Source organism: Sciurus vulgaris, assembly GCF_902686455.1.
Source record: "Sciurus vulgaris genome assembly, chromosome: 5".
Lineage (NCBI taxonomy): Eukaryota > Metazoa > Chordata > Mammalia > Rodentia > Sciuridae > Sciurus > Sciurus vulgaris.
In genome coordinates, this window is record NC_136465.1 from 66,265,692 (window position 1) to 66,282,028 (window position 16,337).

The 16,337-nt window shown below is 45.9% G+C and overlaps 1 protein-coding gene across 7 annotated transcripts in view; it reads left to right on the top strand.

The window, feature by feature from the left end:
- Positions 1-16,337, top strand: part of IQSEC3 (IQ motif and Sec7 domain ArfGEF 3) — a 105,602-nt gene that overhangs the window by 37,857 nt on the left and 51,408 nt on the right. The gene's annotated exons all lie outside the window — the stretch shown is intronic.

The following is a 16,337-nucleotide window of genomic DNA, read 5'->3' on the forward strand; positions in this document are numbered from 1 at the left end:
CCATGGTGCCCTGTCATTGCTGGGAGATGCTTGCCAGGGATGGAGGATCCCTGCTCCAGCTCCATGCCAGACAGAGCAAAGCTGGCCTGGCAGGGGAGGCAGTACAGGGAGCCGGCCTGCTCCTTCTTCTACGGCCTTCTGAGGATCTCTCCACTGGGCTCCGGGCCTGAGGTGACCACACAAAAGGGGGCAGAACAGTTTCCTAGAGCTAATGAAATCTGTTCCCTGTCCCTGAGGAACTGTGTTACCTGTCACTCTCCCTCTGTGCCTTTTGCCCCATCTATGTCTTCCCTGCTAGACATAAAAACCAAAATAAGTGTGAAGTGCTTGGAATTTTGGAGAGGTTATTAAAACATAATAGAGAGTACAGGTTCAGTGTTCCTTATCTGAAATGTTTGGGACCAGAAATGTTTGGGATTTTGGAATTTGGGGAATTAAGGGAATAATTTTTATATACCTAATGAGATATGTTGAGAATGAGACCCAAGTCTAAACACAGAATTCATTTATATTTCATATACTTCTTATGCACACAGCCTGAGGGTAATTTTATACAATATTTTTAATAATTTTGTACATGAAACAAAGTTTCATGATGTGGAATTTTTCACACATGACATCATTTTTGTGTCCAAAAAGCTTCAGATTTCCAAGCATTTTGGATTTCAGATTTTGAGATTAGGGATGCTTATCCTGTTAGGACAGCTATGTCTTGTCATGGCTTGGCTTCCAGATCTCCTAATCTCCTGGCTCCCCTTAGCTGGATGTGAAACTTAAGTTTACAGCAAACTCTGTCCAGACCAATTTCCTTGTACAATTTTCCCTCCCAGGTCTTGAGACATCTTTTAGGTCTAGCTTGTTCATGTGACCTAGGCTGTCTACTAAGGGTATTTAGTAGACTTAACCTGTCCATGCTGGGGACCATACCATGTTAAGGAAGGGCTACTTTTACAGTGTGATTAGAGAAGACTAGATAATTCCTTCTAACTCTACATTTCTATTTGTGTATCCTACCATGAGGGGAAAGAGAATACAAGCTATTATATATTCAGTCCTTGATCTGTGCTATGCAAGTATTATTTCACTTAACCCTCAGGAGTAGCTTGTGAAATGTTATTATTCTCATTTTACAGACAAGGAAACTGAGGATGAGACAGGATGAATGCCTTCTCTGAGGGCCACATAGCTGGTAAAGAGCAGAGCTACATTTGAACCAAGTGTCTGTCCTTTGCAGGCCATAGTCAACCCAGGCAGATGAGAACAGGGAGGGGTTCAAGCATATGGGGCTTTTCCTTCTCCCTCTCTACCCTGTCCCATGAGGCTGTTCCCAGACTCATCAGAGCAGCCAAGCTGAAGAGAGAAATGACCCAGGGGAATATTTTTAGGAACAAAAAAAGAAAACCAATTCTAGGTTTTATTAATTAAAGAAAATAAACATAACTGAAGATTATACTTCCAGAACAACAAGATGAAAGCTACCACGAGTAATATCTTGCTCTCTCTGTGCTATGGTAGTGGCTAATGCACTTTTGTTCAGTTTTCTGGGAAAACCTGTTTTTGTTTTATTTACTGAAAAATCTTGTTTGAATTTCTCGATATTCTTTTCTCACTCCCAGAAAGAGAAACCTCTTTTTGCAGGAATAGAAAATTTCTAACCCTATGATTGATTTCCTGTGCTTTTGTTTTGTTTTCTCTTCTGAAAGGCCCTCTTTACCCATTCACTTATAACAAATAACCTGACCATGAAAATCATTTCTAATTATATAAGTGTATCTAATGTGTGACCAAAAATATTTTAAAAACTTAAAAATTCATTTCATCAAACCAAGAGGGGGAAAAAAGAGAATATTTGTGGCACAGGAGACTTAATCCCATCAGGTGTTCTTAAGGACTTGACTGCCTTTGAGGGGCCTTGGAATGGTTTAAGAAAGGAGGGTTCTAGAGATTTCTTTCATAATAATTAAAAAAACAAACAGGAAAGAGCTGTCTATGAAGAAAGCCCGGAGAGTGCTGCTGCCTCCAGCAGGAGGAAATAGAGAGCGGGTTCACGGACGGAAGCACCTGATGTGCCAGAGCCAGAGGACCCCTCCAGAAGGGAGCTGGCCACAGTTTTGCAGCTAGGGAACTGCAGGCCAGAAGAGAACGTGGGCTCCTGGACCAGACAAGACACCCCTTCTCGAGGCCTCAGTTTCCTCAGTATGACATGCGGGTGCACTATCTGATTCTCAAGGCGACCCAGCAGCAATTCACTTCAGAAGGCGCTCTGCCTTGGCCAGAGGTGGGCCCACGCGTTCAGAGACTAGGAGCAGTTACACAGCACAATGACAGGCCAGGAGGCCAGTGAGAAATCCAGCCCTGGAACTCTGGATGCCCTGAGCCCATGCAAGGAAAGGGCGGCATTCAGTCACGCAGTACACAGGGATTTTCTTTCTATATTTCACATATTGTTTAAACACTGCTCTTATAATACAAATGAAATTGGTTTTGTTTTGTTTTTTGTTTTTTGTTTTGGTACCAGGAGTTGAACCCGAGGGTGCTTAACCACTGAAGCACATCCCCAGCCCTTTTTTGTATTTTATGTAGATACAGGGTCTTGTTGAGTTACTTAAGGCCTCCCTAAGTTGTGGAGACTGGCTTTGAAATCACAATCCTCCTGCCTCAGCCTCCCGAGCTGCTGGGATTATAGGCCTGCACCACCACTGGCTCAAAACGAAAAAAATTTTTAAATTTGTTTTAATTAGTTATACAGGACAGTAGAATGCACTTTGATACATCATATATAATGGAGTATAATTTCTCATTCTCCTGGTTATACATGATATAGAATCCCACTTGTCGTATAGTTATATATGTACACGGGGTAATAATGTCTGATTCATTCTACTATCCTTCCCTCCCTTAAAACCCCTCTAACTAATCTAAAGTAACTCTATTCTTCCTAGCCCCACCTCCCTGTTGTGAATTAGCATCCACATATCAGAGGAAACATTCAGCTTTTGGTTTGGGGGGATTGGCTTTAAGGGAACTTAGCATGGTACTCTCCAGCTCCATCCATTTGCCAGCAAATGCCATCACTTCATTCTCCTTTAAGACTGAGTAATATTCCATTATATATATATATATATATATATATATATATATATATATACATACACCACTTTTTTTGATCCATTCATCTGCTGAAGGGCACCTTCCATAGTTTAGCTATTGTGAATTGAGATGCTATAATCATTGATGTGGCTGCATTATCAAAAGGACATATTTAAGAGGAGAGAAAATGTTATCTCACTCATTCTTTCACAGCCCACTCACTGGTAACCCCTTGTTGGTCCTCTCCCCCACACATCTGGAGCAGTGCAGCCTAGGTATTAAGATGTGCCTTCCAAGGGCCCCAGGGAGGAACTACTCCCTGCCTCCATGCTGGCAGCTCTCAGCACTTGTCCTGGACTTGGATACACATTCTTTCACTCCAAGAACAGACATCATGGGACACGAAGGAGGAGTAAGGGGAAAGTCAGCCCTGACCCTAATAAGTAGTACCTATATAGACTCTTCCTGATTACAAAATTCCTCCCACCCCTCACCTGATTCTCACCCCAAGGATCCTCACCTTCTGACCTTGTGAGAAAATTATTGTCCACTTAACAGCTAAGGAAACGCCCAGTGAAGATGGGCCACTGGCTCAAGGTCACAAAGGTAGAAGCTGGCAGAGACTGAGACCCAAGCCTATCTGAAGTGAGAGTAGCAACTGAGTGGTGACCTTTAAGCTTCTTTCTTGTTTCTGTTGGAGGGTGTCACCTCAGCCAAGTCCCAGGTGCCATGAGCCAACCAGAATGACAATCCTGGTGTGGTCACCATGTTTTGTGTCTATGCTAAAGCCTTGAAGGTTTGGAAAATGAATTAGGCTTATCCTGAGGTTCTCAGACTTCAGGGAAACCGACTTACCAGAAACAAATTCATAAGAGACTGATATATCTTATTAGTATTAATTTACTAATTCCTAATGAGAAATTATCCAAGAGAACTGGATACATGTGTTTACTGATGGCTAAAGAATTCAAAAACACAAGAGTCCCTTCCTCTCTTCTCCTGGGTTTTTGTGGATTCCCTTCCGGAAAGGAAAGGGAAAGAAAGTGAGGAAGCGGTCGGAGAGTGACTGGTGTAATTCAAACCCAAATTCAAGTTCTGGCTTGGCCACTGACAAACTCTACCCTTGGGTAAGTTATTTAGGCTTTCTGTTCCTCAGTTTTCCCATCTGTAAAGTGGGAATAACAACAGCACTTGCCACTCAGTGTTTAAGGGTAAAATTCTCATTTTGCACTAAGAGGTGTGTGCCTAACTATTTTAAAGCTGAAATTTCAGGGGCTGGAGGTATAACTCAGAGGTAGATCGTTCACTTGTATGGTGTGTGCAAGGCCCTGGGCTCTTCCCCAGCACCACAAAAAAAGAAAAAGAAAAAAAAAAAAAAGAAAGAAAAAAGTCGGATTTTTAAGAGCAGAAAGGAAGAAATCAGGGATGAGCCCAGGGTTCATTCTTAGAAAGAACCAACTATTTCAGAGAAACACCCAGTGGTGAGCAGAAAAGGACTCACTCACTACCTTATATGTTGTTCATGTTTACAGCTTTCCATGTCTGTAACAAAAAATCCTGAGATAATCAACTTAAAAAGAGGGAAGGTTTATTTCAGCTAATGGCTTCAGAGGTTTCAGCCTGTGCTTACTTGGCCCTATTGCTTTGGGCCTGTGGAGAGACTAAATAACATGGCGGGAGTGGGTGGTGGAGTAGAGCTGTTCACTTCAGGTGTCCAGGAAGCAAAGAGAGAGAGGAAGGGGCTAGGGCCCCAGTAGCCTCTCACAGGCACACCCCCCATGAGCCTCCACACCTCCCATAAGGCCCCACCTCCTGAAGGTGCCACCAGCTCCCAATAGAGTCATCAGCTGGGGTCCAAGCCTTCAATAAAAGGGCCCTCGGGAGACACTCAAGATCCAAACCGTAAAAGTCACTGAGCTGTGCCCTTCAGAGAGGGTAAGGTCCCTCCTTTGGGATGACAGGAGCAGAAGAAGCAGTCTTCAGATATGTCCATTCAAGCCCTGCCTGTGACATGGAGTATTGGCTGGAGAGAGAGCGAGAGGGAGAGGGAGAGAGAGAGAAACTGACTCAGAACTGAGGGACCAATTTGGGGCAGAGATCAAAGCAGCTAACGGCCCAGATGAATGTCAATCAAGTCAGGCCAGCAGCTCAGGAAGATTTTCTAGACATCACTCAGCACGAGGCTGTCACCAGGAGGCTGGAATGAGATTAAGAACAGGCATCTTACCGGGGAAGTCTTCTTGCTGGCAGCAGTTTGTCTGCTCACCTGAGAGGAGACAGTTGGACCCTGGCAGGAAAAGGTTTACGGCGCGGCACTGCCCTCTGCCCTCCTCCATGGTCTACTCCCCAACCTTGGATCTCTGAGGCTTCTTACCAAAACCAGTATGTCTTGCAGAGACAGTGAACAGATGTTACATTGTTCCATATGCTGCAGCAGCCTAGCACCATCCCTTCCTCCTGTACACTTTCAGATATAACCCATGTCATCTCAAGGCATGTGGGAAAGAGTGTGGCCAATTTGTTATCGTCAGCTTGCGTTTTCTACTGCAGCAAGAGAGATTGAGGCTAGACATCAGAAAGGACTTCATGCAGGAAAGCCAAAAGGACATAGGCAGAGAATCTTATTCCATAGTAACTAGATAATGTCCAGAATTCCTCAGTTTCCTTTTCTTGGGTCATAAGGCTCCTGCTTTCAGCAAGCACATATGTGACTTCTATAGGCACCTGTAGGGCCATCAGAGACCATGTGGTGAAATTGAGCTTGTGAGGCAATGTCCTTCCCTGGAAATAACTCAGGACCAAAGAAACATCCCCTGTGCGGGGGAGAGGTAGGATTGACCTGGGTTGGAACAGGAGGAGAATGGAACAAGGGACTTTATAGCCACAAGAATACAAAATACCCAGGCAAAGGCTAGTCCCCTACCCTGGGATGGCTGTGTACACCGGGCTTGTGTAGACCACCATAATCAGCTCTGTGAAGGGCCACAGCAGAGGATGCAAGGTCACCCCTCTCCAGAGAGCAATCAACTCATGAACCTGGAACTGAGGAGGCATGACAGGCCTAAGTTAGGGAAGGAAACCTACCTTTACTGAGCATCAAACAGGTGCTGGAGGCTTCTTGTACTCTCCTTGCAAAATCATGGAGTAGGTATCTCCATTTTATACCTGGGCAGACAGGCTCAGAAAGGTTAAGGGACCAGCTTAATGCCACACAGCCAGTAAGCAGTGGGATTTTAAGCAAGGATGGTCTGTCTGGCTCTAAATCTCCCACTTGTTACTCTCTGTTGTCTCCTCGCCTTTCTTGACTTCTGTTATGCTTCTCTTGGCACCATCTCTAACTCAGAGCTTCAGAAATTACACCATACAGAAAGCCCAATACTTCTCCATTGAGAAAACTCTTGCTGAAGACACCAAGAACATAAAAGATAGTTCAAGTTAGACTGTTCTTCATTCTAAAATTACAACTTTCCTACTGCTCATATTATTTTACGATGGTATAGGGAAAATAAATGATGCTTTTGCTTTTTGTTTTCTTATTTGACAGAGCGAATGTTGGAAATTCTAAAGCTGAAAAAGGGAGTTGCTCCCTACTAGCATTTTGCATTCATTATTTCCTCCATTTTCATGACAGCTCTGTCCATAGAGAGGACAGTGGGGCACAAGGTCAAATGACTTGCCCAAGGCCATACAGCAGGTACATGGTAGAGACACCTGGGCAGTGTGGTCATGTCTGCACTTGTGACCACAGTTGGCTGACACCAGCTGTGGTCTCCCGTGTTCTCTGCTCTCGGGGACTCCAAAGGCACTCATACTCTGTACCCAGTCAGGCTGATACTTTTTTTTTTTTTTTTTTTTTTAACTGAGTAGCCTTCTTCCAACAACACATTTCTATGAGCTATTCTATTCATTTTATTTTTGGTACTGGGGATCAAACCCAGGGACACTTTTCCACTGAGCTATACACCCAGTCCTTTTTATCTTTTAATATTTTTATGTTGAGACCGGTCTTGCTAAATTGCTGAGGCTGGCCTCAAACCTGCCATCCTCCTGCCTCAGCCTCTGGAGTTCCTGAAATTACAGCCATGCACCACCGTACCCAGCTCCATAAGTCATTCACCTGTGGATTTGGATGGTCGGCCACAGTTCATGTGGAGATCATTACAGATCCAGGCCATAAAGAGGCACGAGGGGGATCCACTTAAGGAACAACCCCATTTTCTTTCCTAAAACTCTTCATCCTTGCTGATATGTTGGGGTCCCACACTGGAAGGCACAATCCAGCCGCAGTCAGAGCCCTGCCGTCTTTCCAGCCCCACCAGCATGGAGTTGCAGGGGCCACTCCCCTTGAAGGTGCGTCCCTAACCCCTGCAGATCTGCAAGATTCTGATTGTTCTGGAGCCTACTCCATCCTATGCTGCCCAAACTTGGTGCTTGTGCAAAGAAGCCACCGTGGTGGTGTAAAGCCAGGAAGAAAATTACTTGTAAGGAAAAGTTAAGATATGAAAAATGCAAATCAGAACTCAGATTCTTTTGAGAAGGGATAGAATACACAGAGTATGAAAGTCTTCCAAAGTCTTGTTTCTTGTGCTGGTTACACGTGAATATTTTTCTTTATGCCTCACATATCTGCTCTACATATTTGCACATACAAAATAGTTCATAATAAGAGAAAAATTAAGTAAAAACTAGTGTTCACTAAGAATGTGAATTTTTTTTTTTTTTTTTTTTTTGGTGATGCTGGGCTGGAACCCAGGGCCTCCTGCATGCTGGGCAAACTCAACCACACTACAACCCCAACCTCAGGCTGAAAATCTTAAATGTTGCCCAAATCAGCTGTGAGATGACTTTAGGTGTGTGTTCAGGGAAAGTTCCAGAGTCTCCTTTTAAGAGGGGGAGATGAGAACCTGAGGAAATGGGAACTGCCTTCTTCCAGGGGGAGTGTTGCAAACAGATGTGAAAGGTAAGAAAATGCGAAGTGCACTCAGGTGCCCCCGGAACTTGTCTGCCAGGCCAAAGAAAAACATGCAGGTGTGAAATTGTGTGGTGCACTGGGGAGGGGTAGGAGGGCATTCTTGATTTTGCTTCCAGATCCATGCCCATTTATGAGAAAATAAAATGCTTGGAAATAGTCAGGTTCCAGAAGCAATGAGGTAGCATTAGTCAGAGGCCCAGCTTGGGAGCCTGTGAAGGAGATGATGTCCTGAGGAGACCTGAGGAAGCTTCCAGAAGAGGCCTCCCTAAGCACTTTAGGGTCTGCCATGCCAGGTGCTAGCTTTCCCTATGGGATGGGCAAAGTGTGGGGGGGTCAGTATTTACCACTTAGGACAGTCAGCAGGGGCCCCTACTGTGGGTGGTCCACCATGAGCCGGTGACCTGGATAGGGAAAGGCTTGAGCCCAGAGAAGTGACTGTGATTCCTTTGACAGAAAATCCCTAGAAACAAACCTGCCAGTACCTTTTGGAACAGCTGCGGAATCAAAGCCTGGAATCTCCAAGGAGTCAACAAGGAGAGAAAATAACCTACTCTCTCACAGCCCTGGGGGACTGGGTGGGAGAAGCGGCAGTCATAACCAGTGAAGTCAGGGCAGCCTCTGGAAGTGGCTGAGCCCGGAAAGCCACATCTGCCCTCCTCCAGGGGCTCCTATTCTGAGCCCTGACTTCTGACTTGGTGATGGTGGTCAAGGGGCCACAGGCCAGAGGAAGAACTGGCTTGGATCAAATGACATAAGGAAGGCATGGGGAGGCTTCTGCTGTGTCCTTGGCTGTTGGGGACAGGGACGCTGGAGCCAGCTGAAGGCTGTGAATAGGAGCAGGGATGGACAGTGGGGGACCCCAGCCTGTGCCAAGGGCACAGGGAGATGGAAGGAGCTGGGCTTCTCTTTCCTCCCAGATGTCAGAGCATCTTGTCAAACTTCCCACTTTAGGTTGGGAACACAGCAACCTGGAGAGGGGACATGACTTGACCAAGGTGTCACAGGAGGCAGAGGTGGGACTCCATCTGACTCCCTGGGCAGCATTTTTGAGCCTGTTCTTTGAATCAGCACTGAATAAATTTGTTTCTTGCCCTGTCACTGATGCTGGTCCTGTTTACCTCAAACCCTTTTAGCACCATCTAGGACCCCAAAAGATGCGTGGCTTCCCACACCCAGTGCCTTCATTCTGACCACCTGAAATCACTTTATTGATTCAAAGGAAGGAGCAAAATAAGTGTTTTAGTAATGCTTGAAAAATCTTAAGGGTATTTGAAGCATGTTGTTAGCTTTTGTCTGGAAAATGCTGCATTTCTTTGTCCCAGAAGAGCTGTGAGAATGGCTGGCAGAGCCTGGGATAATCAGGTGCAATTGGCTAGGCCCTCAGGAGGAGCCTCCCAGCCTGAGCATGCCTCCAACCTTCAAAACCCTTCTAGCAAGATCTTCCATCATTACACTTCCAGTCACTGCAGAGATGGGGAAACAGCCCTCAACTTGACCTCCCACAAGTGCCCACCATGATCAACACCAGAGACTCCCTCAGGGGCTGAGCCTCCAGGGCATCTTTATTTCCTTCTCCCAACTTTGTATCAAGGGCTGCCACCCAAGCCAGCCTCTGGCAGGAGAAAGGTGGGCCTAGATGGAGAAGTGGGCCCTCTCCCTCTCCCCAAGCCTCCCCCTTCCCATGCAGAGCCCCCTTGCCCCTTTTGGTTCTCACTCAGCAGCATTTGTTCCTGTCCCCTTCAGCTCCTGAAATTGGACAGCCTGGCCTGCCAGAACCTGCCTGGGAGCTCAGAGGGGACACTCACTACCCTGAGTCAGTTCCCTGGCAGGGGCTGCATGAACACGCATGTACCTCCCCATTTCTGTAGAAAGGCTACCTATGAGTCCTTGGTCTTTGTCACTTTCCTGGGAAAGAGATATTTGCTCCCTGTTTTGCAGATAAGTTGCAGATCCAGGGTCTCACTTCTTTGAATTCTTTTACCTCTGAATGAAGATTCCCTCGGCACTAAGGATAATGACCACCAGTCTCTGAAAAGCCTGGTGGTCTTTGGTACCCAAACATTTTCTCTGTGTGACCAGAGCTGCCTATAGCCTTAGTCAGGTCTCAGCAGATGGAAAGTACTCCACGATTACTGATCCATAATAGTGTTTTTAGCCTGGAGTCTATGGAGTCTGTACAGCTCCTGATGTGAAGGTAATGGTTGACATATGTCTCTAGGAGGAAAGCCCAGAACTTTTGACCAAGGTGTCTGGAGCCTAGAAAAGTTCTAAAGATCTGGGAACAGAGACCTGGGTAATTCCAGCTATCAAGAAAAAGAAAGGAGGCAGAAACCCTGCGTATCCATTGTGGGACTGAGTTCTCCAGAAAGCAGATTCTGAGCTTAGTGTGTGGACTTTTAACTAGGGATGTGCTTGGGATCAGTCTCCATAGAAGGGTGGACCTGGGACACAGCATGAGGCAAAATCCAACTGCAAATGCCCAACAGCAGCCTTAGCCAATCACACCATGAGCTCCGGATAGAGAATGACTTATCAAACTTGCCCTATGTTGAGTCAGAATGGCTGGGTTTTTATATTCCCATCTCAGTTGGTCATTGGATGTGGACAGCCCTGGAAGGATGTGACCATGAGCCAGGAAGTTCTCTGTAGCTGAAACAGTCACTGATGGGAACAATCTCTGAGGAATGATAGAGATGACAAATGAAGACAGTCCCCAACAGTACTCCTACCAGCTGGGGAAAATGTCCTACCATGAAGGGCTAGTTTGTACATTGCCAAGTCCACCTCCCACTTCGGCATCTCTGTCCTTGAGAAAGTACAAAGGTTAATACTATGTATCTATCCACTTATCCATCCATCCACCCAGACAGCCATCCATTCATCCATCTAGCGATTTATTCAATATTTATGAAAACATCTATGAAACACATCTTATCCATTGGGATAAGCACCTGTGATTAAAAGGTACACATGGCAGAGTCTGATAGAGAAGAGAGACACATTGGTGAATAATTAGAACACAAAGTGGTCATTGCTAAAAGAGAAGCAAGTGACAAGGATATCAAAGCACTTGAGAGGTGGGTCTGACTTCCTGGGGGGCAACAAGTAAGTCTTGGAAGAGTTGACAAGGCAGAGAAAGGTCTGGGTGGAAGGGCAGGGGGCATGGACAGGAGAAGGCATTTCAGATGGAAGGAATCCTCTGAGAGGCATGATGGTCTGAGAGAGCTTGGTGGACATGGGGACCATGTGGGCAAAGTGGATAGGTCACTTGGTGGCAATGAGACTGGAAAGGGATACAGAGTGTGATTGTGAGTGGACTTTATCCACCAGTACTCTGGAGGCACTAGTGGGCTTTGAGCAGAGAATTGGCATGAAAGCACTTGCGTTTTAGGAAGTCAGTTCTGGTGGGAAGATGATAGATATGATGAAGAGGCCACCAGGACCCTGGGGGAGTTGTGTATGTGCCAGGACCAGGCATGAACAACAGGTGCCTGGCATCCCTCTAAACACAAGCCAGCTTCTTCCCTAGTGACCTCCTTCTGATGTGATGTTTGGGTCTATCACACAGGTCATTCTGATATTGAGCACATATGATATTCCTCTGAGCAACTGCTTATTCCCCAATTTCTCACAGATTTTCACTTCCTGTACTTGAATCCTGTGTTCTCATGCACGGGCTGATCTCCACTGATGGCCCAGGCCCCTGTAGATGTATCAGCTTAATGTCTCAAGGACAATCAAAGTTTTCTAAGAACCCCCTCACCTGGGTACCACCCACATTCTATTTTTCCTCCTCAAATGGGTGCCCAGGTACTAACCTTGTGGAAACTTCACTTATATTGCCACCCAAGGAGTTCGTTTCAGCAGCTGGATGGGGAGCCTAGAGAGCTAAGATCTTGAGGACCCTCCCTTGCCACTGCCCTGGAACTCAGTAAAAGGGCTTGAAAGAAGTTATTCACTTTTTTTTAAAGTGCTATGCCTGAGGTTCCCAAGACCACTCCAGGTTTTTGTGACTCATTAGAAGGACTCCCGGGACTCAGCATCTGACATCCACATGGCTTGATTTATTACAAATACAGGACATAAAGCAAAAGCTCAGCAAAGGGGAAAGGCACATGGAATGAAGCCCAGAGGAAGTCCAAAGGCACAATGGGATCAGGTCCAGACACAAGCTTCTGAGAGCTTTCTCTCCAGTGGAGCCATGCAGGCCTCAGTTCTAGCATGGAACTGTGAGGAGTGTGAAGTGTCTCTCAGGGAAGCTCATTGGGAGCACAGTACCCAGGGATTTTTATTGGAAGCTGGTCCTATAGATGCCCACTGCCTAGTAGGTACCAGAGTTCTAGATTCCCAGAAGGAAAGCAGGCATTTATATAAACCATTTGTGCAACAGTTTAGGCCCAGTGGGCCACCATCATCACTGAGGGAATTATGGTAACATTCCTGAAATTCAAGTTTCCAGAGGCCAGCCAAGGACTGATCTTTTAAGAAGGGCTTCCCAAGGATATCAGTCCCAGGCCTGCTGTGAGGAATCTTCTTCACAAGTGAATACACTGTGACTGCTTGATATATCTTCAATCTCTTTTTTAAAGTGTTTTTTATTAGTGCATTATAGTTATACACAATACTGGAGTTCACTTTGACATAACCATATATGCATAGAATATAATTTGCTTCACTTCAGTCCCCAGTACTTCCTCTTTCCCTTCCCCCCTCCCTCTTCCTGTTCCTCTACTCTACTACTTTCCAAGTATACATCTTCTAAAGGAGAAAAGTATAAAGAGACTAGAACTTCATATACAAATAATGTGATATGTTCCTTTTATAATCACTGTGCAATTTAGCCTTTTAGTAGTCTCTACTGCATCTAAGTTCTAATAAACTTAGATGTCTAGCTGAAAAAAAAAGTTATTCAGGTCATAGAATGAATTAATTAATTAATCGGGATTCCTGTCCACATCAGGCTTCCTAAAATTTAACCCCCTAGGGATGGCAGCCTCTTATGTGTGGGCTCAACCCAGTAACTTCTAGAAACTGAAGAGACTATTTCTTGGTCGAAAGATGTTCTGGGTACCATGGGTTGCAGAAGATGGTCCCTAAGAAATAGATGATCCATACTTCTGTGATAGCCTAGGTGAAGATCCCAACCTCTTTCCTCAGACCATCTGTAAACATGGAGTACAGAGAAGGAATCAGGTTGGACATTCTACTGATACTCAGTCACCAACATTCTACTGATGCTCTGAGCACTCAGGACTCTTCTGCTCCTTGACAAAGTGACCAAAGCACTGATCTACATTATGGGCACTGGGAAAATGCCCACCCAGGAAGTGCCCCACATTGTGGTGGACATAGCCAAAGGGCCTGCCCTTGTAGGTGTTTAGCACACAGAGATTCCTCAGAGGCCATGGATCCCATGATCTGGTGACATCTAAGACCAAGACCTCTTCATGGTGTTACTGCTCCAGTGGGTCATCTGGAGGGCTGGAAAAGGCCATGAACTATGATGGAAAATCCTAGTGTTTCAGTTTTGTGAAGGTTGACAGGAAGGCCAAATGCTGTCCACTTAGAAATTTTCCACATTATTTTTCTGGAAATTTCTTCAAGACTACATGTTGTAAGGGTCTAGCTCAGAAAGCAAGCAGCTACCACCACTGTCACCATTTATTAAGGACTTCTGAGTGCCAGGTACTGTACTAGGGGCCGTGCATGCTTTATCTGTTCCTCATGGTAACCTTGCAAAGTGCTTATTAGGATATCCATTTTGCAGATGATGATATAAAGTCACAAGGAAGACAGGCAACTTGCCCAACATCACATAGTAAGTAGTAGAGTCACTTTCTAACCCTTTTCTGACACTGAAACTCATGTCTTTTGTCTTCCATTATATAGTTTGAGACTTTGTCATATTGGTGAGCCCAGTCCAGGGTTTCCATGGCTACCTTCTACCACACAGCCCATAAGGACATCTAGGGCAGCAAAGCGAGGACAAGATCCCCTTTCCAACACTTTCATTATATACCTGGCAGGCTCCAGCCTCTTGGGTCCCTGTCCACCTAAGCACACAAAGGTGGAGTGTGTTAACAGGCAACCTGGATCCCTGGGGCTGGTGGGCTCTGGTGGACTGGTCTCTGCACGCAGTGTATGCCTGTGCACATGCTAGAGTTGGCCATGCAGAGCCTAGCTCCAGTGCTGTGCATGAGCTCAGGGAAGAAGGCCTTGGAGCCTTTATCTATACCCAGAGGGGCAGCCCACAAACAGAGGTCCACGCCAAGGGCCTCTGTTATTTCTAAAAGTTGGTTTTTTTAAATGCAAGTAGTTTATTTGGGACAAGGTGACCCCAGGAAGTGCCTATAGGAGAGTGGAAAAGCAAGATATAGAAGAGAAGGAAGCTGATGCAGCCTTTGTAAAGGATCCAGTCACTGCTTTGGGCAGCCAGGGATTGACTCCCTAGGGACTTTGGGAAATGGTGTGAATGTGCCTTATGGTTGCCCCAGCCAAGGGACAGGATGCTAGGGTATTTATCCCTCAACTTCCATTATCATTAGCCGAGTGAAGCCATTGAGGGCCATCAACTACCTAGAATTTCTTGCCAGGCCTATTCCAGCAATCAAAGCAAGCAAAGGGTTATTATTATAGATATTTGTGGCCCTAGTTCCCTAAAGAGTCTTGGAAACCTTCTGGGGTGAAGAAGCCTTGGGTGTCCATGCCAAGGACAGGCTGGAGAAGAGACAGGTGAGGCTGAGTGCTCCCTCCAGACCCTGGCACAAGTTGTTCTAGTGGTAGAAAAGGGCTATTTCCATGTTCTCTAAGGGGAAAAGGGCACACGGTAGAGCAAGAGGAGTTCAGGTTAGATCTTAAAAAGAAATTTCTTGTGATGCCAATGGAAAAAAAAAAAAAAACTATTAAAGATACCCAGAACTACATCCAACCTTTCAGCTTGACTGGTGACCACACAAGAAATGGTGGAGCAAAGAACTATGAGGTAGCAATGAGGGTTCCCTGCTGCCAAGGTTAGCTCAAGAGCCCGCCTTCAGCTGTGAGGGTGCGGGGGAAGTAGGAGGACAGATGGAGATCAAGCAAAGAGAGGGTTCTTCACCCCACCCTTGGTTAATCTAGCACCGGGAAGAACATCTCTGTGTACCCCAATAGGAAGTCCTTCTTTTGGCATGATTTGGAGAAACTTCCATGGAGGCAAAGTTTTAGAAGAAATAAGTACTGAGGTTGCCCATCTTTCCTGTGCAAAAGCACCCCACCTCCCTGGACCCCCTAATTCTCCTCTTTAAAGAGGGGAGGTTTCCAGGCTGCACTAGATGACCCTAAGTCCCCTTCCAGTCCTGACCTCCATCACTGTCTACATAGAGGTCACTCCCAAGGCCCTTGGGTTCTCTTTAATTCACTTATCAACAAGTATTAATTGAGTACAGCATTGTCCAACACTCACTGGGGAGATGGGAATCAAATAAAATCAGGCCCTGGCCTCTACAAAGGAATAGAAAGGGGAAAAAAGAGTATATTTATTGAGCACCTACTCTGTGCTGAACGCCTTACACATATGGACTCCTACATTCCTCATGATAACCCTATAAGGTAGGCACTAGTATATCCATTACACAGACGAGGAAACCAAGGTTCAGAGGCAAAGCAATCTGCCCAGTGCCACACAGTTGCTGGACTTGGACTGAGTTCATGCTGGTAAGCGTGGAACTGCACCTCCTCCAAGACATAAGCCAGCTCCTATCTAGAGTTATTCTAGAAGGCAGAGCAGTGAAAGCCACAGTCACCTGGGAAGGCTCGTGGAGGAGGTGGCTTAACTTTGGGCCTTAAGGAAGGGGCAGAACTTGGAGATCATTGGGGAAGAGAAGCAACCTGAGTTCACAAGTTCCCAGAGCAGGCTGAGGTGTGGCTGCTCATGCCAGCAAGGTGTCTTCTTAGATAAGTAGCCATGCTCAGCCTGCTGGTGGCTCCATGAAGAGAAGAGAGACCAGAGAGAACAGATGCCTCCCTAAACCCAGCAGGGCTTATTTTTCCCTCGAAGACCCAGCTCCCAAAACTAGAGTCCACCCACTCTAGAGAGGCTTATGCCCCAGCAAGGCCTTTAAGTATCTCTCACTGCCCCGAACTTATTTGGTCTAAAGATGGAGCTGCTTCTGTGCAAATTCCCTTCTCCAGCTTCCTAAACCAATGACTCTGGAACCAAAACCACTAATAATTAGAGTAGTTAGCATATAGCAGTGACCATGAGCCAGGCAGTTTTAAAAATTTTAACCAAATTTGG